Raw genomic sequence first — 22,241 nt, 5'->3', positions numbered from 1 at the left:
ACTGTAAAATGTTTCTATGATTACTTAATATGCAAATAAACTCCTTTATTTAACTTTCCAAAAAAGGGGTTCTTGGCAAGCCTCCTTTCTTGACCTTTTAATAGAACAGTGTTGTGAGTATGAAGGCGCTCTGGAAAGGGCCAGCACTCGCTGTAGCTTTTTCTCCTGGCTTCCCATTTTCCTATGTGGTTACCTCCAGTCCCATCTATGGGAAATTCTGTGAAAATTTACTATATGTTGCCTTTCTACATGAGGCATACAACCATCAAAATTTTATTTCTCAGTAGCCAGCTAGGTAGAAGAAAAATCAGCTGTGATTGTAATTTTAATGAAGGAGAATTTACATTGTTTCCAGGCTGTCTGCCAATTTGTTATTTAGGAAAGTTAACCCAGATGCAGCTTAATCAGTTTGTCTTTTTATTTTAATCACAAAAAATTCTCTTGTCAAGATCAGATGAAGGGTAATAATATCCCCTTAATGGTTTTGCACACCAGACAGGAGTCAGTCCCTAACTTCAGTGAATAGGAACCAGCTGGAGGTCCTAAAGGGTCCTTCTCTGTTCCCACCCATGGTCTAATGCAGTCATACTCTCTTCTCTCCCATCCAACCTGTTTCTGTTGGCTTCAGCAAATCCATCAGTAGCTGGGGTGTGTGGCCTCTTGACGAAATAGCTTGGGAAGCAAAATCTGACCTCATTGTGATAAGTCTTCCCCTGACCCATAAAAGTTTTCATTATATTAAAACTGTCTTGGGATTTCCCTGGTGGCTCAGTGGTTAAGAATCTGCCTGCCAATGCAGGGGACATGGGTTCGAGCCCTGGTCCGGGAAGATCCCACATGCCATGGAGCAACTAAGCCCATGCACCACAACTACTGAGCCTACAGTCTAGAGCCCATGAGCCACAACTATTGAGCCCGCGCCTAGAGCCTGTGCTCCGCAACAAAGAGAAGCCACAACAATGAGAAGCCCACGCACCTCAACGAAGATTAGCCCCCACTCGCTGCAACTAGAGAAAGCCCGGGAGCAGCAACAAAGACCCAACGCAGCCATAAATAAATAAATAAATTTATTTTGAAAAGAGCGTCTTGATGAATAGATTTGAATCTTACACTCTCACAGAACATTGGGATCACAACTTATGTCACACAGTTTACAAAGCTGATTCCTGAAGCCATCACATTTTATGTTCTATCATGTTTCTGTCAGCTAAAATGTGCGTGTGTGTGTGTGTGTGTATGCAAAACACTAGAACATTGTGATATCATCTGGAATACCAGAAGTTTGTTGTGAGGCAGGGTCATGTTATGGCCCCTGCTCCTAGGTGTCCACCTAGAAATGAGACTATAGTGGCCTTGATAAGCCTAGTGTGTAATGCAAAAATCAAGAGACAGAATAGGTCCCAAACACGTTGATTATTTTCCTGTAAAAGAATAAAAGCTTCAGGGTCCATTTTATATCCTCTACCAAAATATAAATGGCTGCAACTCATTCCAGGTTCCTTTCTTCACTACCAGTCCTCACTCCCTTCCACCAGCCCCACCGTAGTAGGTATTTATATGATGTGTGTGTCCTGGATCTGCTTGCTCTCACACCCCTTCCCTGCCCTCCCCCTGCTCTGCTCTGTATCAAGAGGCAGCTCTGGTTCCCATGCTTTTCAGACTGGATTGTGGAGGGGGCAATAGGGAGGAATAAGCCAGGGTATCTCTCTTCCTCCTTCCCTGCCAGCAGCTTTATGAATCCAACTCTTGGCAGGTGGGCCAAACTATGGTTCCAGCTTCCACTAGTGCTGGGAACACTGCCTTTGCCTTTTATCCTGTCAGTTGTGGGCGAGGGTGGCTTCCTGCTGTTGTTAATCTTTGGATTGCCCCAGTGTCCCTTGTTTGGTGTCTCAGCTCTTTCATCACCCACGGAATCAATTTTCTGCATTAAAGTCTCTTTAACTACTCAGGTGGTTTCTGTCTCCTGGCTAGACTTTGATGATACACATAATTTCCTCAGTACATATGAAATAACCTTTCAGACTTTTTTTTCTAAATCTCTATAAAGACTGAAAATTATTCAGTCACCCACAGAGGGCAAATCCAAAAATAAAACTGCCAAGGGGGAAGCCCAAGAATGTGCAACTTTTTAATTTACTCTGATACATCTGTTGACTTGCTCTATTTAGAATATATTTATTTAAATTAAATATTTCCTCATTAAAGATGATGTAGAAAATGAATCTCCGCTTTAATAAATTTCAAGAAGTTGAAATATTGCTTTTTACCTATTCGTATCATTTCTCTGGTTAAACTTTACTGATTGTTAGATTTTTACTTTTACAAAGAGAATTATTTCAGTAGTTTGTGGAGAAGGAAAAATCAGCATATAACATTTTGCATTACTTTTCTCTGGTTAACTGCTACAAAATGTGAACCTAGTAACAGTAAAAGTAGCTTCCAAGGTTTCCCACTTAATTTCAAACTGAAGCAATGACTTAGAATAGAGCCCTTTCATCTTTCCTCTATTTGACATTAAATATTGACTTTCAGTAAATTGCATCTTGACATTATTCCTCTGTTTTTCAGTGTAAGATGACAGAAATCTTTATAAAATAAGAAATAATATTTGGTGTGTATGTGTGTGTGTGTTTGTGCACATCTGTGTGTCACACTTTCTGTTTGTTGCTGTATATTCCCCCTGAAAAAAATGGTGAGACTTCCAAGGAAAAAAAGGCACTGATAAGGAAGAGTTAGATATGACATTGTAATAAAAATTGTTAGAATCTGAAATACCTTTTGTGTAACCATTTAAATAGCTTCCATTCTCCCTTTTCCTTTATTTATTTATTTATTTATTTATTTATTTATTTATTTATTTATTTATTTATTTTTGGCTGTGTTGGGTCTTCGTTTCTGTGCGAGGGCTTCCTCTAGTTGCGGCAAGCGGGGGCCACTCTTCATCGCTGTGCACGGGCCTCTCACTATCACGGCCTCTCTTGTTGCGGAGCACAGGCTCCAGACGCGCAGGCTCAGTAGTTGTGGCTCACGGGCCCAGCTGCTCCGTGGCATGTGGGATCTTCCCAGACCAGGGCTCGAACCCGTGTCCCCTGCATTAGCAGGCAGATTCTCAACCACTGCGCCACCAGGGAAGACCCTTTTTCCTTTATTTCTAAAACAAAAACTCTAAGCCTAGTTTTTTTGTGTTTCTTTTAAACATCTTTATTAGAGTATAACTGCTTTACAAGGATGTGTTAGTTTCTGCTTTATAACAAAGTGAATCAGCTATACATATACATATATCCCCATATCTCCTCCCTCTTGTGTCTCCCTCCCACCCTCCCTATCCCACCCCTCTAGGTGGTCACAAAGCACGGAGCTCATCTCCCTGTGCTATGCGGCTGCTTCCCACTAGCTATTTTACATTTGGTAGTGTGTATATGTCCATGCCACTCTCTCACTTCGTCCCAGCTTACCCTTCCCCCTCCCTGTGTCCTCAAGTCCATTCTCTAGTAGATCTGCGTCTTTATTCCCATCTTGCCCCTAGGTTCTTCATGACCTTTTTTTTTAGATTCCATATACATGTGTTAGCATACGGTATTTGTTTTTCTCTTTCTGACTTACTTCACTCTGAGGTCCATCTACCTCACTACAAATAACTCAATTTCATTTCTTTTTATGGCTGAGAAGATGTGGCACATATATACAATGGAATAAGCCTAGTTTTTTAATTGCCACATTGCTTTTATCAATGTTGAAAGCACATGCCAGGTACCAAATGCCTGCCATGGGCTGTATGTTTTACTTGCCTGTTTCTAATCATTATTAGCAAGTTAGACATTTTTACTCTCATTTTACAGATGGAAAAACTGAGACTCAGATGTAAATTAATCACTCAGCATACAGAATTTAGGCAGCAAACTCAGGATTCAAGACAATATAGTACTCTTTTATTTCACTGAATTCTCTGTGAAAGAAGGAAAGCAAATGAAAAACATTTTTGAGCCATTTATTTATGCATAGGACTCTGTTAGGATTTTTTGAAGACTTTAAAGTTGAAAATATTGACTCTACTTAACAGAGCTTACAATTTAATTTGAGAAATAAAGAGTCCCAGATCATAAACAGTAACAGAATAAATGGCAATCCAGACTATGACCATGAGAGTGTCAGAATAGTGTGGATAAAAAAAAAAAACCTCTGGAGTAGTAGGGTCATGTTAAACAAGGGTGTTTTCTTTGAAGGATTAAATTATGAAAGATTCAAAAGATAACAGAAGATCCAAAGTACTGAAAAAGAGAGTGAGAGGATTGGTTTGATTGAACCAAGTTAATAAATAATGAGTAAAAGAAATGGGAAACAAAATAGATAAGTTTTAAAAACTAAACCAACTTCACCAGGGCAATTAGGTAAGAAAATGACATAAAAGACATCCAGATTGAAAAGAATAAAATAGGAATAAACTTAACAAAAGAAGTACAAAAGTTGCACTCTGAAAACTATAAAACATTGTTGAAAGAAATTTAAGAATACTTGAATAATTGGAAAGACATCCCATATTCATGGATCAGAAGACAATATTGTTAAAATAGCAGTATCCCTGAAATTGATCTACAAACTCAGTGTAATCCCTATCGAAATCTAGCTGGCATCTTTGCAGAAATTGACAAGCTGACCCTAAAATTCATATGGAAATTCAAGGGATCTAGAATAAGCAAAAAAAAAAATCTTGGTAAAGGAGAATAAAGTTGAAGGATTCACATTTACTGATTTCAAAAGTATTACAAAGCTATAGTAATCAAGACTGTGTGGTACTGCCACAAGGATAGACATATAGATCAATGGAACAGAACTGAGAGTCCAGAAATAAACTCTCATGTTTATAAACAAATTGATTTTTGACAGGGTACAAAGACAATTCAATGAGGAAAGAATATTCATTCAACAAATGGTGCTGGGACAACTGGTCACACAGACCACATGGTTCTCTATTGTCTTTCTCTTGGCCCAGTTTACACATTTCTCATACCTGCTTTGTGTCTGTAAGCATTTGATTTTTCAACCTTGATCAAGTCCAACCATTCACCCAGTGCTTGAATTCTGCCTACCATTTCCCTGAAAAGAGGTTCTAGCATATGCTTGAGTATGTCTCATGGCAGGGATCTCCCTTACATTGAGCTCCATTACTTAAATCAGTAGTTCTTTACAGGGAGAATTTTTAAGTGATGTGATTATTTTTATTTTTCATAGCAAATAGAGGATGATGTTATTTAGAGGGTGTGGGTGGACAGAGATGGTAGATGTCCCATTATGCACATGTCAGTTTTACACAGTAGAGAGTTAATGGTACATGACTTTCAAATTTTTGAAATTTGAAATTAATACTTGTGTACGGGGAAAATGGTTTACAATTATTTGAGAGACTAGAAAATAATTTTACATATTACAACAAAGTTTCTTCCGTACAGTTATAAACTCAAATTTCCAGGGATGCAATACTGTTTATATCAAGGGAATATTGCACTATGTTTTCTGAGTGATATTCACCATTTCAGAAAATCACAGCAAGAAAACAGTGCCACTCATTATAACTGAGTCACCTATATAACTTACCAGTGTCAGTTGGTACACATAGCTGCCACATGCAAATATATAACAAAGGAAACCTGAGACTCTTTTTAACAGACTTAGAATTAAAAATTGTTAAATTAGTGAAGATACACAAGATACAGGGATCTTGTTGAATTTTATTAATAAAGATTGTTTTTATATTTCATATTATTGCCATCACATACATTTAAAAAATTTTGTGAATAACAATGATAAATCTAGATTATAAAAGTTACATATTGGAATTATTTATTTTGAGGATTGTCTGTTTTTGCCAGTGTACATAGATTCTCTGTCATAGTTTTTCACTGGTTTCTTGTATTACTGCTTCTTTTTGCAGTGCACCCTCCATCCCCCATAGCTTATCAAAGGATATGATCTCCTGGGTCTTTCTAAGTGCCGGAGATTGATAGCGAGCCTCAACATGTGGAGGAATTCAAGGCAGGAGATATGTTTTCAGAGATACTTTGTCACTATCCCATCATAACATTGGGAATTATTTTGACATTGCACTTATAAATAAGGCTTATCTCGTTCGTGCTAATATCATACTTCATCATTTTCTCTGTTTCCAAAGTCTGTAATTTGTCTTGGCATGTTATCCTTATTTCAATTAAGATTATTTCCCTCTTTTTCTTATAGACAAATAAGTCTGGTCTGTTACGACTTACTTTTAGTTTAGTGACCATTGGTATCTCCACTCTTTTATCTTCTGAATTTCTTGTGATGATGGGTTTCTGATCATGTTACTCTGCTACTCAAAGACCTCCTATATAAATACTGAATGTATGTATATATATGTGTATGTATATATATGTATATATAATGTGCATACTGCATATAATATATAATACATATATATATAAATGTATATATTACACCTCTTACTGTTCCTCATTTTTTCCCTGAATTAAGTCCAAATCTCTTATTATTTCACTCATGACTTTCTTGATTCTGATCTCAAATAACTTTCTCAGTATCATTTGCATCAATCTCCTATGCACAGGCTTTGCTTATGCCACGTGGGTGGTTTGCAACTCCCTGAATCCATTCAGAGATTTCAGATCTTCACACTTTTGTTCAGGCAATTCCATTTGCCTGGAATGACCTTTTCATGTCTGTGGGCATCTTTGCTATCCTTCAGATGCACATTCAATTGTTGTTTCTTCTGAACTTTTGCTTGAGCCCCAATCTGATTAACATCTCCCTCCACTGAGTTCTGAAGCCCCTTTTTACTTTTACAGCACTTAGATGACATCACATATATACTGCATATTTTTAATTTCCTTTACAAAATCCAAGTTCCTTGGTAAAGCAACATGGCATAGAATTAAGAATGTGAATTAAGAATGTGAGCCAGACCTACTGGGTCCAAATCTGGATTCAACCACTTACTAGCTTATGTGGCTTTGATAATACTAGTACCGTGCCTCTAGGGTGTGTTACGTACTTATTTTTATTCTGATGATTTGATATGTGGGACCTAACTGGCACTGGAGACTTACCTGCCCCTCCCAGGGCTAGCCAGTTCTGAGAGATAGTAAATGACTAGTCTGTGAGTATGGCTCTTACATGCAAGCTACCCAGTCCAAAGCCTACACTCTCTCCTACCTCCTCTATCAGGCTCTTACACTGCAAGCCAATATTTCCCTGCCTCAGTCACCCCAAGGCCAGGCATCAAGCAACTTGGGACAGCCCCTACACCCCAGAGCTACCTGAAATCATTCCAGCTAGCCAATCTTAAGCCTTTTTACCATGCCTTGCTTGTTCCTCCCAATGGAAACCGCAATAAAGGCTCTTACCCACATTTTCCTTGTACTCTTTTTATATTCTGATTGATCCTGGTGCTTCTTTGTGTGGCCCTGCACGGTGTGACGAGTCCCCCTCTCTTGGGAACTATGAGTAATGAACTGTCTTTTCAATGGCAGTCATCTCCTGGTCTTTTGGCCTCACCATACCTGAATAATAATAAAACCTGAATATTAAAACATAGGGAATGTTGGGAGGGCCAAGTAAGTTGATATTTGTAAATCACATAGATCAATGTCAGACACATAGTTGGTGCTATTTGAGCATCAGCTGCTATTGAGAGAAGTGTTGGTGTATAGAGCATCTTTGTGTTCTCCCATAGTGTCTTGCACATAGTAAATTCTCAATAAATATGTGACTGACAAATGAATGCAGCTGTTCTTCTGCTGTCATCTCTACAAAGTCTTCATTAATGAAAAGCAGGAGCAAGTTCATGAATGGATTAGAAAACAGAATAATTAAGAGGAAAATAAGGCTATAACTGAAGGAAAACATTAGCATTGATAATTTAAAGGGGAGTTTGAGAGGGAGCAAGGGAGCTGAAGAAAGCTGAAATCAGAGAAGTAGACTGCTATGAAGAGAAGAGATAAGGGCTAATGGGAAATAGGAGCTAAGGGATGTGGAACATCAGGGAGGGATCCAAAAGAGGAAACTCAACAAGCAGGAAAATTAAATCCAAAGTTATTATTGTTGCAACCTAATTACAAACTCCCTACTTAGGGTGTTCAGGTATAACTTGCCTATCTTTGATACTGACAAAAATGGGGGAATGAAGAGTAGAGCTATTCAGTGCATGTGCTTGGGGCCAAAGTAAGAACTGTGTGAAATGATTCCATTTTCACTACATGAATTTTCACTTTTGAAAAATTAGACTTTTGCAGAAACCATGAATTTGATGAGAACTAAAATTGTGTCATTTCTACCATAGAACAGTAGGTTGTCATAGCACAGAAAATAAATACAAGTGGCAAAATTCCACATCAGTAATACATCCAGAACTCACTAATATTGCCCCTGGCAAAAAATTTACTGAGCTATATAATGTTAAAGGAAAAAGAACTCTTGAGGGAAAATGACAGACTTTCACCTGTGAGAAGTCACCTGTCATGGCAGAGGGAAAGAAAAACTTAGAAACTTCCAGAAAAAAAATGCAAGTTGATTTTGTTAGGCGTATATCACATTTTTCTCACCAACAGTGAGAATTTTTTCTCACAGTTCTAGAAGAGAAAGCAAAGCTGAAGTCAGCCAAAGTGTCCTGTATGAAAAAAAAACAACAAAAAAAAACTGTGTCCATAAGCTTGGAAAAGCACAATGTTTCATTTTCAATTTTTTTTAGGAAATATGACAAATACAAAAACAGAACAGATGTTATGTCTCTAAGCAACATCATCTTTGACACATCTTGAAACTTTGTGAAACCTGCTCTACTTTATTTCTAACTTTTTATATCATAAATGGAGGAAGATGAAAATGTTTGGTTTTCATGTTCCCGTGGGCTGTTAGTTAATTCTTTGCTTTTTTTTCTACCACACCACAAGCATATACTTGCACTTAAGCTTTCTCAATCTATAATCAAAGGGTTGTTTAAGTGCAGTTACTCATTTAATTTAATTAAGTGCAGTTATTTAATTTAACTGTGTAGCATAATTATTATTTATAGATTGTGAAGAAATACCTAAAGAAAACTATGCCAGTGCTAAGCATATTCTGGTATGCTATAAATGTATTATCGTGTCACCTCTGCAACCCTTTAGGCAAAATTACTGTTTATTTTCAAAAATAAATTTATGAATCACCAAAAGAAGATATACACAGAAAATTTGAGTCCTTTACCTGGCACAACAAATCAATGCTACAGTCAACAGCTTTGTTCTTTATTTATTAAGATCTAACATACGACGGTGAAATTATTAGACAAAGTAATGAGTCTCTATCAATCTGTCTTTAATTTTATAAAACCCAGCTTTACTCTGTCAACCTTGTCAATGCTACTGAATATTAATGGGAATAAAGTTAATTGCTGGGTGGAGAAAGGTCTTACTCAAAGTGAAAAGGAAGCACCTTGTTGAAATCTGTCATTTTTGACAAGCCATAATTTATTTCTATTTAGTGATATGTACCGACAGGTTTCAAACCTCACTCTTATCTTTACCACAAATCTAATTATTTTCATTCGGGATATTGTTGGATCCTAAGCCTTTGACCACTTTCATCATTTAGAAATAAATTATTTCATGAAAGGTAGTAACGCATTGTTAGTAGAAGCAATTTTGTCTGGAGTATAGGGAAGCAACTTCCTTCTGCAACCTCTAGAAGACATATAAATGTATTTATTTTATTTCAGTAACCAAGGAGAGGAAAGTAATGACTTTCATAACAAGAAAGGGTTATATGTGAACATAATAATGCTGGCATAGCTACATGCTAGTTAAACAATTTCATTCAGAGAAAATGAATAATGAATAATCACTTAAGGTTCATCCTGATTAGATTGTCACCTGATTGGAAACACAACATTCGGTTGTGTTAAGAATCTTAAGAAGTTTCCATTAACTTTAAACAGTTATAACTTTAAAACAATACATATTTTACTTTAAATCAGTAGCCTATCAAAAGTAATACCATTCTTCACTCAGTAGAGTTTAGGAAATAAATTAACCTTGAAAATAAGCACTGGCCAGCTTATAAAGTTCTTATTCAAAAGGACCAAATTAAAATAAGGTGGTAAGATGAAAATGCACTTAATATTGTCCATTTCCCCTTCATATATCTTTGCAGTTGCTTTTTTATGAGAATCTGCATTTATTGTTGGAAACTTTGAATTACAATATTGTTAGCTGAAGGTTCATTGTGGTCCTTACACAAATAATAAAGAAAACACTAGAAAGAAGAGAAACAGCTAAGAGGAAAAAGGGTAGCTCAGTGGGGTCAACACAGGATTTTGTTTTTAGAAATTAGACTTTGTGGCCTGATGATTTTAGTAATGATTTAATAAATGAAATCCACCTGCCCTCATGACCTGGCCTCTTATAGCTGGCTGTAGATTCTTCATTATATTTGTCATCTACATCTAGTAACATTTCAGGAACCTGCTCTTTTCCCTTGGCTGAAAGTAAGTGCCACATGTGACTGGCCGGCAGATTGGGTGGCGTTTATGTTGTGGTTCTTAGTCATCCCAATTTTTCTCCACCACATCCCAGTCACAATGGGGAAAAATGAAAAGCAGCTGCTAACAGCCTCACAACAGTTCTGTAATTACTTTCCTGGGCTGGCATTATATGATTTGACAATGGCCTGGGGATGTAACAAATAAGAAAAACCTTGTCATTCAATTTAAAAGGCTTCCTACCAGGCCAACACACTCCCCACTTCATCAGAATGACAGTACCCCGCTCTGACACAGCCAGCGTGTTTAGTGCTGAGCGATGTAACTGCAGCCGGGTGGTGCCAAGCACAAACAGCCGACTTGCTTTCCTATAGACACTGCCATTGAATTCAAAGAGGAACCCTAACTTAGGCCAGAGATTCACATCTCAGGTCCGAAAAGCACCAACCTATTTATTCCAAGAAAAAATGCTAATATATTGGAGCATTTTAGTTAAAAGCAAAGATTTTTGCCAGAGATTTCAAGTTTCCTTGATGCTAACACATGCCATTTTCATAGCTTTGCATAATCAAGTTTCATCCTACCTTTCTGAGATAATATTAGGTACTGGCTCTGTTGGTCATGGTGGAATAGATATAAAAATCAACCCCAATTATCAGTGCGATAAAACTATAAAGATTTTAGCCGTCATTCACGTCGTTGTCCAGTAAAGAGTTTGGTGAATGGTCTTCCACCTTGTGATTCAGAGACTCAGCCTCCTTTCATCCGGTGATTCCATCATGTTCTAGGGCATCTGAATCCTCCACTGTATCCTCTCCTTCCGACCAGGGGCAAGGGAGAAGAAAATCACAAGGGAAACGTAAGGGCTCAGCCTGGAAAGTGCAATCCTATTCTGTTGAATTTCTACCCTATTCTACTGTCCAGAACTACACTCATAACCTCCCTAAGACTCCCAGGGCTGAGAAGTGGAGTCCAGCTGTATACCAAGGAAGAGATAGTGTCACCCCTGCCATGCTGCATTGCACAATAAGGTGAAGGACCATTAATCATTGCAGCTTACAACCACTTTAAAGTAACCTATCCAAGACCAATAAATTGTTATGCCGCTTAGCATTACTGTGAAACTCTTCTCCACTAGTGTCAGTGATGAGGTATATTTTTTGAAGGCAGTTTTTGGTGTTACACTAGTCATAATTATACCTTAATTGGTGAGATCACTAGAGGAAAAAGAAAAATTCTTTTTGCCTTCAGAAGCTATTGGTCTAGCCTTAAAAGTTAAAGCATTCATTCACTCAACAAGTATTCAGTGCTCTTGGTGCTTGAAATGCATCAGTGACCAAACAGACAAAATTTTCTGTCCTCACGAACCTTATATTCTAAAGGAAGGAGATAATAAACAATAAACATAAGAAATATTGTATAAATAGATGGTAGTACAAAATAATGAATACTTGGGGTGTGGATGGAGGTTGGGATATGCCTCATTGAGAAGGTAATAATTACTCAGACTTGAAGGAGTGAGGAATTAGAAATGCAAGTATCTGGAGAAGAGGCATTTTAAGCAGAAGGAAAAGTAGTTGCAAGGGCCCGAAGGCAAGGGCAAACCTGACACATTTGATGAATGTTAAGAGGGCAGTATGGCTGGTGTGAAGTTAGTGACAGAGAAAATAGAATGAGGTTCAAGTTTTCAAGAGGCCAATTCATATAGGGCTTTATGGGCCACTGTAAAGACATTGGCTTTTACCCTGCATGAGGTGAGGAGGCATTGGAGGATTTTGAGCAGAAGAGACATGTTATATTACTTAAATTCTAACAACTTTACTCTGGCTGCTATGTTGTCAATAAATTGTAGGAGGACAGGGGTAGGAGTGGGCCAGTTGGAAGAACATAAAAGTAATAATTTAAGTGAGAGATGATAGTGCATTTATGAGGATATATCAGTGGAGATGGAGAAAGTGGTTGAATTCTGATTATATCTTTTTTTCTTTTTTATCTTTTTTTTTTGGCCAGGCTGCACGGCATGTGGCATCTTAGTTCCTGACCAAGGATCAAACCCTCGCCCCCTGCCGTGGAAGCACAGAATCTTAACCACTGGACCACCAGGGAAGTCCTGATTCTGATTATATCTTGAGTGTACTTTATATTTTGAACAGAAAATCTTTGTGGATTCCGTATGGGGTGTGAGAAGAAGGAAGAAGTCAAGAAAGACTAAGATTTTTGGCGCAAATGACTGAAAGAATGGAGTTGCCATCCTCAGAGGTGGAGATGCTAAAAGCAGAGCAGGTTTGGTGGCAGGATGACTTCAGCTTTGGACATGGTGAGTTTGAAACATCTATTACATACTCAAGCATATTGAATTGGCAGTTAGTAATGTGAGTCTGAAGTACAGGAGAGGGGTCTGGACTGGTGATATATATTTTGGAGTCATTAGCATATAGATGGCATTTAAGGCCAAGAGATTGGATGGATGCCAAAAGTGTGTGTGTGTGTGTGTGTGTGTGTGTGTATGAAAAGAGATCCAAGGATGCTCTAGTATGCTCAAATATTAAGAAGTTGAAGAAGAATCACCAGAAAAGAAAACTAGAAGGAGCAACTAGTGAAGTGAAAGGAAATTGAGAAGAGTGTAGTGTCCTGGAAGGCAAGTGTGACTACAAGACAAGAGTAGTCAACTGTGTCAAATGCTGTTGATTGGTCAAGAAAGATGAAGATTGAGACTTGAACATTGGATTTAGCAACGTGGAAGCTATTGATAACTATGACCAGAACACTTTGAGTGGAGTGGTGGGGTGAGAGTCAGATTGGAGTGTGTAGGAGAGGACTTGGTGAAGGGAATATAGATGTCTTTCAAGGGGACAAAGGGGAAGAAAGGAAACAAAACCATTTGTGCAGGATCTGTCAGATAAAGTAGACTCAAGAGTTCTTTTGAGATGTACAAAATAAAAGTATCTTTATGCATGTTGATGGGAATGATCCAGTTGAGAGTGAAAATAGGAAAGTCAGGGAGGGGGGATTTGCTGAAGTATAGGATTTAGGGTACAAAGTTACGGATAGGCTTTAGATAAGAGCATAGATAATATATCTCTGGTAACAGTCAGGAATCCAAAAATGTTGGGGAAGATGTAGGAAAATCTTTGGAAATTCTCAGCAAAGTAGGAAGAAGAAACAATAGCACCAAAGAATAATCAAACAAAACTCAACACTATTGAAGAGTTCTAAAGGAGGTACTTCTAATACTTCAAATTTATGTAGGCTATTTTGGGAAAGACACCTTTTGAATTGATTAATATGGTGTAGCATCTGCACCATGAATATTTATGACCCAGGTCTCATGAATTCCATTTTCATGATTATCCTCATTTTTTCCATAATACATGTGCTCCATTTCATTCAGGAGTTTCCTAACTGGACTGTTGTAGGTTGAATTGTGTCCCCCAGGAAGATTTGTTGAAGTTCTAACCCTTGGTACCTGTGAATATTATCAAGTTTGGAAATGGGGTCTTTGCAGATGTATGGATGAAGTTATACTGGGTTAGAGCCTTAAATCCAATAACTAGTATCCTTATAAGGAGAAAGAGATTTGGACAGACACAGACATGCAGAGCAAAGACAACCATGTGAAGACAGAAGCAGAAATTGGAGTGATGTAGCTGAAAATCAAGGAACAACGAGAATTGCCAACTATCAGAAGCTAGGAAGAGGCAAGGAAGGATTATTCCCTAGAGTCTTCAGAGGGAGCATGGCCCTGATAATATCTTGCTTTCAGACTTCTAGCTTCCAGAATTGTGAGAGAATACATTTCTATTGTTTTAAGTCACCCAGTTTGTGGTAATTTGTTACAGCAGCCCTAGGAAACTACATCAACCATGATCATTTCAGCCTCCATAATTTTGCTATGCTCTTTCCCTCACATGAAGTGCCTTCTCCTGTCCTCAATTTAATTCTTATGTATTTACACACATTAATTAAAATTATATATTGCAACCGTTTATGTTAAATGGTCTGTAACCAAAAATTGAGATCTGTAACAAAGGTGAGGTGGAAAAGTTGAAAATAAAGCAGTATCTAGTATTTGCTATCAAAATAATTTCAAGAGCTCACCCCAATCGAATTCTGAGTGTATCTGCCTTAGAGAAAATCCAACAAAGTTTTAGCACTTGGGGAATAGAGAAAACTCACTTAGGAAGAAACCAATTATATTGTAGATGTCAGTCATTGCCCTCATTCCCAGTCTATGCGCCTTCCTAAGGAGATCTCCACCCTTGACCCCTGCTGAAAGGATCGCCATAGAAAATCATAATTACTTCAATAAGCTCAACCCACTGGCCAGAGATTATTGACCCAAAATGGATGAATCAGACTCTTTCTTTTGAGAATTGCAAAATGAGCACTAAATGACTAAGTCTGTTGTGGAAGAAGAGCTGTAATGTCTGTAAAGACAGATAAAAGTCAGTTCATGCCAAGCCAAAGCCATGTGGCCTTTTGTGGGAGTAGAGAGACCATGGGCAAACAAAGCTGGTTTATAAGAGGAAGAAGAACAATAAGATAAGGGGAGAGGCAGAGACCCAGTAGCATGAACCTACTTTAAAGCCAAGGTGGATAGCCTTGTCCTGACCTTTCGGATCCCATCCTATGAATCCTGGTGTTATTGTTTCCCATTCTTGAATTCTCGTGAGATTGTCTATCAATCCTGAAACCAAACTTCTCTATTGATCCCCCTTCAAATAAAACACCTACACATTCTTGCAGAGAATAGGCTGGCATGCTGTATTTTATGAGGGATATGTGTTTCTGGAAGCAGACATGGAGCTGAATTAGGACTACTGGGGGATGAAGATAGGTAACCCCAATCTTGAACAACAGCAATAATCCTTTCTCTTAAAATGATCAGAAATCGTGATATTTTTACGACCATTGTTTTAGCCACCATTTCACGCAATTATCGGTCAGTGCTACTAGGTCTCTATGCTCTTAGGATGCCATAATGTTATGGTGCCATTTATAATAACAAGGATATTGTGAATCCCCATTAATAATAAGCTGACTGCTTTCTAATCTTTACCTTCCTTTATAGATCATTTAGTAGTCCTAGACCACTGGTAAGGTGGCTTAAACAACTGTAAAATTTGCATTTTGAAATCCATCATGATTCTCTTGTTTTGTTTATTTGGGACAGGTTCAACCCTGTCTCTTGCACCACTGTAGTCAGGCATATGTGTCAAAATTGTTCCCCAGAGCAGAAACAAAATGGTGGAAAAAGGTCCACTGTGGAATAAGGAATGCATGATTTGAAGGTAGAACTTTGGGCCATGGGGGAAGGAAGAGGTCAGCAAATCCTATTCTCAAAAGCCAACTGTAAAACTGTACAAAATTGTCAAAGCAAATCCCCCAAGCATTTCTGGGCTTTAGAAATCAACGAAAGTCAAACAATGAAGAGAGAACCATTTATTTATGAAAAGCTGCTAGAATTTAGGTAAAAACAGTGGGAGGCAGCGGCCTTCTTGCCCGAGGCTGCTTCCATCTCTCCTCCACCCCAGCTCAACTGGCACACTATTTAGACCAGGATAAGGCTGTCTGTGAAACCAGCAGCTTTGCTGCCAGAGGGAATGGAATTGGTCTGTAGCTGAAAGCAAAATCCCATGGCTGACAGGTGTTTTCAGTAAAAGGAGCAAACTTGGTAAGAAATGAATAGGCAAGCCTGCAGCTTTGCTAGCTTGAGAGTGCGGTCCTGCTTGTGATGGGTGGCAGGCTTACAGACTAGCCAGAAATTTAACAGGGAGATCCTGGAAGTGAGAAAGCTGTAGCGGGGCTATGTACATTCTTCACACATCCCCGACTGACTGGGGACTTTGTGAACACACAGTGGGACTCCAGAGAGCTGAGAGGAAAATAAAATCTGGAACAGACAAGAAAAAGTTGTCTGAACTTTGAATGTCTTCTTCAAATCACACACAGTTCCATTGGCAGAAGATAAGTTTTATGAGCACAAGGTGTTTGAGCACAATCTCTGACCACTAAGCAATTCAGAGTGATCCCTAGGAAGCCAGGGTAACAAATAGAAATAAGAATTCTGAAAATCTTAGCAGAGACATTTGTGGTGGCACATTACAGAGGAGACAGCTTCTACAGAATAAGTTCAACGAAGCAATGTATAAAGAGAGAGAGAAAGAAAGGAAGTGGGGGGAGAGAGAAAGAAGGAGAGGGAGAGAAGGGGGAAAGAGAGAGAAAGAGAGAGAGAGAGAGAAGAACTCAATGAAGAAAATCAGGAAAACCAGAATCCAGGGTTACTACAATATACTATCTAAAATATCCAATGTTTAACAAAAAAAAGTATGAGACATGCAAAAAAGCAGGTAAATGTGACGCATACCCAGGGGAGGGGGGGGGAACACTAAATAGAAACTGACTTTGAGTGGGCTTTACAGTATTTTGGATCTACCAGATACAGACTTCAAAGCAGCTGTTAGAAATATGTTCAAAGATCGAAGGAAACCATGTACATGTAATATAAATATAAATGGTTAAAAGAAAATATGATGACAGTGATAAACCAGGAATCTCAGTAAAGAAACAGACTATAAAAAAGAAACAAGTGGAAATTCTAGAGATGAAAAGTAAAATAACCAAAATGGAAAATTCACTAAAGGGGTTCAATAGCAGATTTCAGATGACAGGAGAAATAATCAGAAAACATGAAGACAGACCAATAGAAAAATCAAATAAACAAATTTTTTGAAAGAAGAGAAAAATTATTCATTATATACAGGAGAAACAATATGACTAATAATTAATTTCTCATCAGAAGCAATAGAGGCCAGAAGATAATGGAATGGTATAATCAAAGTGCTGAAAGAAATGGAAAACTACTATCAACCTATAATTCTATATCCAGAAATGTTCTAAAATTGATTCTGGTGATGGCTGCACAGCTCTCTGACTATACTAAAAAACCATTGAAATGTATACTTTAAATGGGTAAATTGTATGGTATATAAATTATATCACAATAAAGCTGTTAAAAACAGACACAGAAAATTCTATATACAGCAAAATTATCCTTCAAAAATGAAGGCAAAATAAAGATATTTCCTCAAAAATGAATACTGGAAGAATTCATTACTAGCGGATCTTCCTGACAAGATACACTAAATGTAGTTCTTTGGGCTGAAAGGAAATGGCACCTGAGAGTAACATGAATCCACAGGAAGAAATAAATAACATCAGAAATGGTAAATATGTGGGTAAATATAGGACCATGAAAAAAATTTTTCCTTTTTTCTTCAATTATTTCTTTAAAAGACGTAAGATTATATATAAAACAGAATGAAAGATGCCAAAGACACTCAATTTAAAAGAGTACAATAGAGCATTCATTGACAGAAAGCAATGGAAACACGGTGTGCTATGCCCATTGCCTGAAAGCTTACATGGCAGCTTGCCTTAAAAGTGCTCGTTAACTGAGAGAAAACAACACTCAGCAAATGAAAACACATACTATAAATTTTTATGTATATATCTATTTTTTTTGAATTTTTGAATTTTATTTAATTTATTTTTTTATACAGCAGATTCTCATTAGTTATCCATTTTATACACATTAGTGTATATGTGTCAATCCCAATCTCCCAATTCATCACACCACCACCACCCCTGCCTCTTTCCCCCCTTGGTGTCCATATGTTTGTTCTCTACATCTGTGTCTCTATTTCTGCCCTGCAAACCGGTTCATCTGTACCATTTTTCTAGGTTCCACATATATGCGTTAATGTACGATATTTGTTTTTCTCTTTCTGACTTACTTCACTCTGTATGACAGTCTCTAGATCCATTCACGTCTCTACAAATGACCCAATTTATCTATTTGATGTGTATATAATTGTTTTATATGGTTGGCCCTCCGTATCCCCGGGTTCCACATACTCGGGTTCAAACAACCACAGACCAAAAATATTCGAGAAAAAATTCTATAAAATTCCAAAAAGCAAAACTTGAATTTGTTGGCAACTATTTACATAACTAACATTGTAGTTACAACTATTTACATAGCATTTACATTGTATTAGGTATTAAAAATAGTCTAGAGATGATTTAATGTGTACAGGAGGATGTACTTAGGTTATATACAAATACTAGGCCATTTTATATAAGGGACTTTAGCATCCTTGGATTTTGGTTTCCGCAGGAGTCCTGGAACCAATCCCACACAGATACCAAGGACGACTGTATTCCAGCTTTGGGAATTGGACTATCTGATTGATTTATCACCAGCCATTTCCTCATGGCAGTGTTCTCAAGGAATGGGACACAGGAAGGGAAAATACTGATGGGAGAAAATGCGTGGGGAACATTGGGAACGTGAGTTCCTGCCAAAGCCCTCAAAATCTTATGTGTGGAAGGTAGTGGTGATGGTGGTGGTCATGGCGGCTAGGGGAGCAGCCGCAAATAACGAGATGGGAGCCCTAAAAACCTGTAGGAGTCTTCCGAGAGTAGGGAAAAGCCAAAGAAAAACTCCTCATATTTTATAGTTTTGCCTTGGGATGACCTTATCAATAAAGTGTGATAACAATAACAGTAGTAGGCAGGTGAGTAAACAGTAAGCTCGGGTGGGGAGTTGCAACACCTTTTACCCCTCATGAATAGGTTCTTGCACTTTTCCCCCTCTATGAAGTCAGTAGAATTGACCTATTCAGGGCTTTTCTAACTTTAACGAGTGTGATTTAGTCATACTGTTCTGAATTCTTATTCCTCTCCATACATCGTCCGTCTCCTTGGGGAGAAGAAAAGAATTGAACCATTAAATAGGAAAGGGTTTATCCTTAACTACTTCTTCTATTCTTCTCTCATCATCAAAGAACTACACACCTCCCTGCCAAACAACAGGAACAAGAAGAAGTGGATATGTGCCTTCCAGCCTTTCTGGATGTTAAAAGGGATGGATTGAGCAAAGATGGTTTTGTAGCAATTATTTGCCTTTGTTTCTGGGTGTATGTATTTGTTTCCATAAAAGTTTTTTTTCCCTCTGTGCTGTGAAAGTGTCATAACAGCAGTCATGAACAATATCTACATGCTAAACAAATACCTAACTAATAGATAGCTAATAAGTATTTTTACTATTGAAAAGATAGCCTTTCCTTTGCATCCCACTTTAATTTCCTACCCTAAGGCGATATGAAGTAGCAAACCAAAGGGGAGGGAGATGGGAGAGAACTAGAGGCCTGCTCTGGTGAGGAGCCCGTATGCTATCACCAACGTGATTTAGAAATGCATGGTGATAAGAAGATGTAAGCAGATTTTTAGTTGGTTTTATTATGGTTTTTCAATTCCCTACAGACAGTGTGCCTCCTTACAACCTACACCTGGGGCAGACCACACCCCCGCACCACCCTCACCTTACTCTGCCGCTGGCATTTAGGAGAATAGACATGACATGCATATTGGAGCCCCAAGAAAGCAGACACTTTGTGTGCACCTTTATACAAATGAATATGCATGCAAACATGAAAAGATGGTTAAGTTAATATAGGGTCTTGAGCTTCATGTCCATAAATGAATTCTTATTTAGTTATAACCTTCTGGTTCTGCTTCAGAGAAAATATATAATATATGGACACACATATATCTTATATTTGTAACTGTACACACATTCATGGTTTAGGGCAAAGTTAACAATTCTTATTCATATCTATCTATCTATCTATGTAACTATGTATCTGTGTAACTATGTATCTATCTATGTATCTATGTATCTATCTATCTATCTATCCATCTAGGAAGAGGAGGGAGATAAGCAGAAAAATAACAGTCGGATAAACTACTCCCAGCTCTTCATGTATAAGTTGTATCATTTACTACTCAGTGCCTCATTTTCCTCAGTGGTAAACTAAGGATAATAGTTGTGGCTCCTCATAGAGTTACTGGAGGATTCAGTGAAATGATGCACATGAAGTGCTCACTCCAGCGTAAGTCCATGTCCAGTAATCATTAACTATTACTATTATATGAAATAGCCTTGTATTATAGTAACTTGGGTATGTTTTTATATGCTCCATTTCTCTTTTGCCAAATTTCCTCACACTGCATATTCATCAGGCAGAGGAGGGAAAGGTACAAATGTGCCTTTGTGCCATCAGACTTCAGCGTGTACGTGCACGCCCATTCCAGGAGCTACTTCAGTGACACCACTGCTACTAGGAGAAGACAGCATTTTCTGTGAGTCATGTATTATTCTAAGTGTTTCATAAATATCAACTACTTCAGTCCTCCCATCAACCTTATGAGGATGAGGAAACAGATGAGGAAACTGAAACCTAGGCACAGGTATTTTGCTGGAAAGCATGCTAACACGTGACAGAGGCAGGAAGTAAACACGGGCGGTTTGGCAAAGCCCTGGTGGTTTGGACTAGCCCTCTGCACCACTTCCCACAGTTCTGCACAGATACACACCATGCAGGGACCTGGCTGTTTTCCCAGAATGTGGGTGCATAGACCGAGGTACTAATAAGGTCAGGTTAAATAGTTTCGAAGACAAGTCAGTTTCATAAAGTGAGCAACACTCTGCCCTTTTGTCACCTGCGTGACAAGTTGCTGCTTCTGGTTGTGAGAAGCACTGCTGAATGCTTCACCACAAGATGGGAAAAAATCCCAACTCACATTTCATTATTCCCAGGTGTAAGAAGCACCATTATTGTGTATGAAATAGGAGACATTATTTCGTTGACTAGATTCTCCCCTCTTTGTCTTAAAACAGCCTGTCATTTTTCTAGTCATCATTGGGCCTTTTTCCGAGCCTTTCTTTGGGAAGAATTCCTCCAGATTACATCCCCCTCCTTCACTCCCCTAGGGAGAAAAACCAAATAAGAGCAAAACCCTCTTTAGTATTATAAACTAAACTTCAGAAGAAAATCCATCCCCAGAGAGTACAGTAATACAGTAATATCTTACTTTGGGGATCTATTTGCCTTCTCTAGGCTAGAGCTCTCCTAACATTTCAGTTCGGAGTACATTGGTCCTTTTTATGTGACCACCTGCGTGGCTCTGTGCACCTTTAGTGCCAAGAAGCATGAGAAGATTTTATAACAAGAGTAATTGTAATAGGATTTAATCATGTTGTTGGCAGCAAAGGGCCAGCAACCCTAATGATAATGTTACAATAGAGAGCCCTGGAAATGGTATAAGTAGGTAAAATACTGTAAATTGAAGGTGCCTTATGCCTGTAATATACACTTAAATAGCCATTCAAAGCCAGGCAGCATAAAAATATGTCCAGCGTCTATATCAGGCATTAAACATGAAGCAAACCTCTGACAAAAATCCAAAACCCCAAAGGATGCCATCATGTTAAAACCCCATCTGTTAGAAAACTGAATTGCAATGCATCAAGAACAGTTAAGAAATCAACAGTGAAACAAAGGAAAAATTACAATTTACAAATTACTAGATCTTTCAAAATTTTGAACAGATGAAATTTCACAACCCATTCTTTCACCTCTCTAAATGGAATGGGTAGACTGGCACACTGAGTTTAGATGGCAAAATAGATATATATGTATAATCTTTTGGCAGATGCTTTAGGTGTCTGAGAGTCTGGTATAAGCCGAATATCAGGTTGATCAGGAAGCTATCATTTGTAGGTTTTCTGCATGTCTTTAAGGGATAATTTGTGCATTAAGTAATACTGACACTGTTTATTCCAACCCTTTTTACAGAATGTTGCAAATGTTAATTCATCAGCCTCCACAAT

General features: G+C 38.1%; 1 protein-coding gene across 1 annotated transcript in view; it reads left to right on the top strand.

Annotated features, from left to right (window-relative positions):
* Positions 1-22,241, top strand: part of PRKD1 (protein kinase D1) — a 474,378-nt gene that overhangs the window by 23,484 nt on the left and 428,653 nt on the right. The window lies entirely within an intron of this gene.

This window comes from Eubalaena glacialis, chromosome 2 (assembly GCF_028564815.1).
Source record: "Eubalaena glacialis isolate mEubGla1 chromosome 2, mEubGla1.1.hap2.+ XY, whole genome shotgun sequence".
In the NCBI taxonomy this organism is placed as follows: Eukaryota; Metazoa; Chordata; class Mammalia; order Artiodactyla; family Balaenidae; genus Eubalaena; species Eubalaena glacialis.
This window is presented reverse-complemented; position numbering and strand designations above follow the sequence as displayed.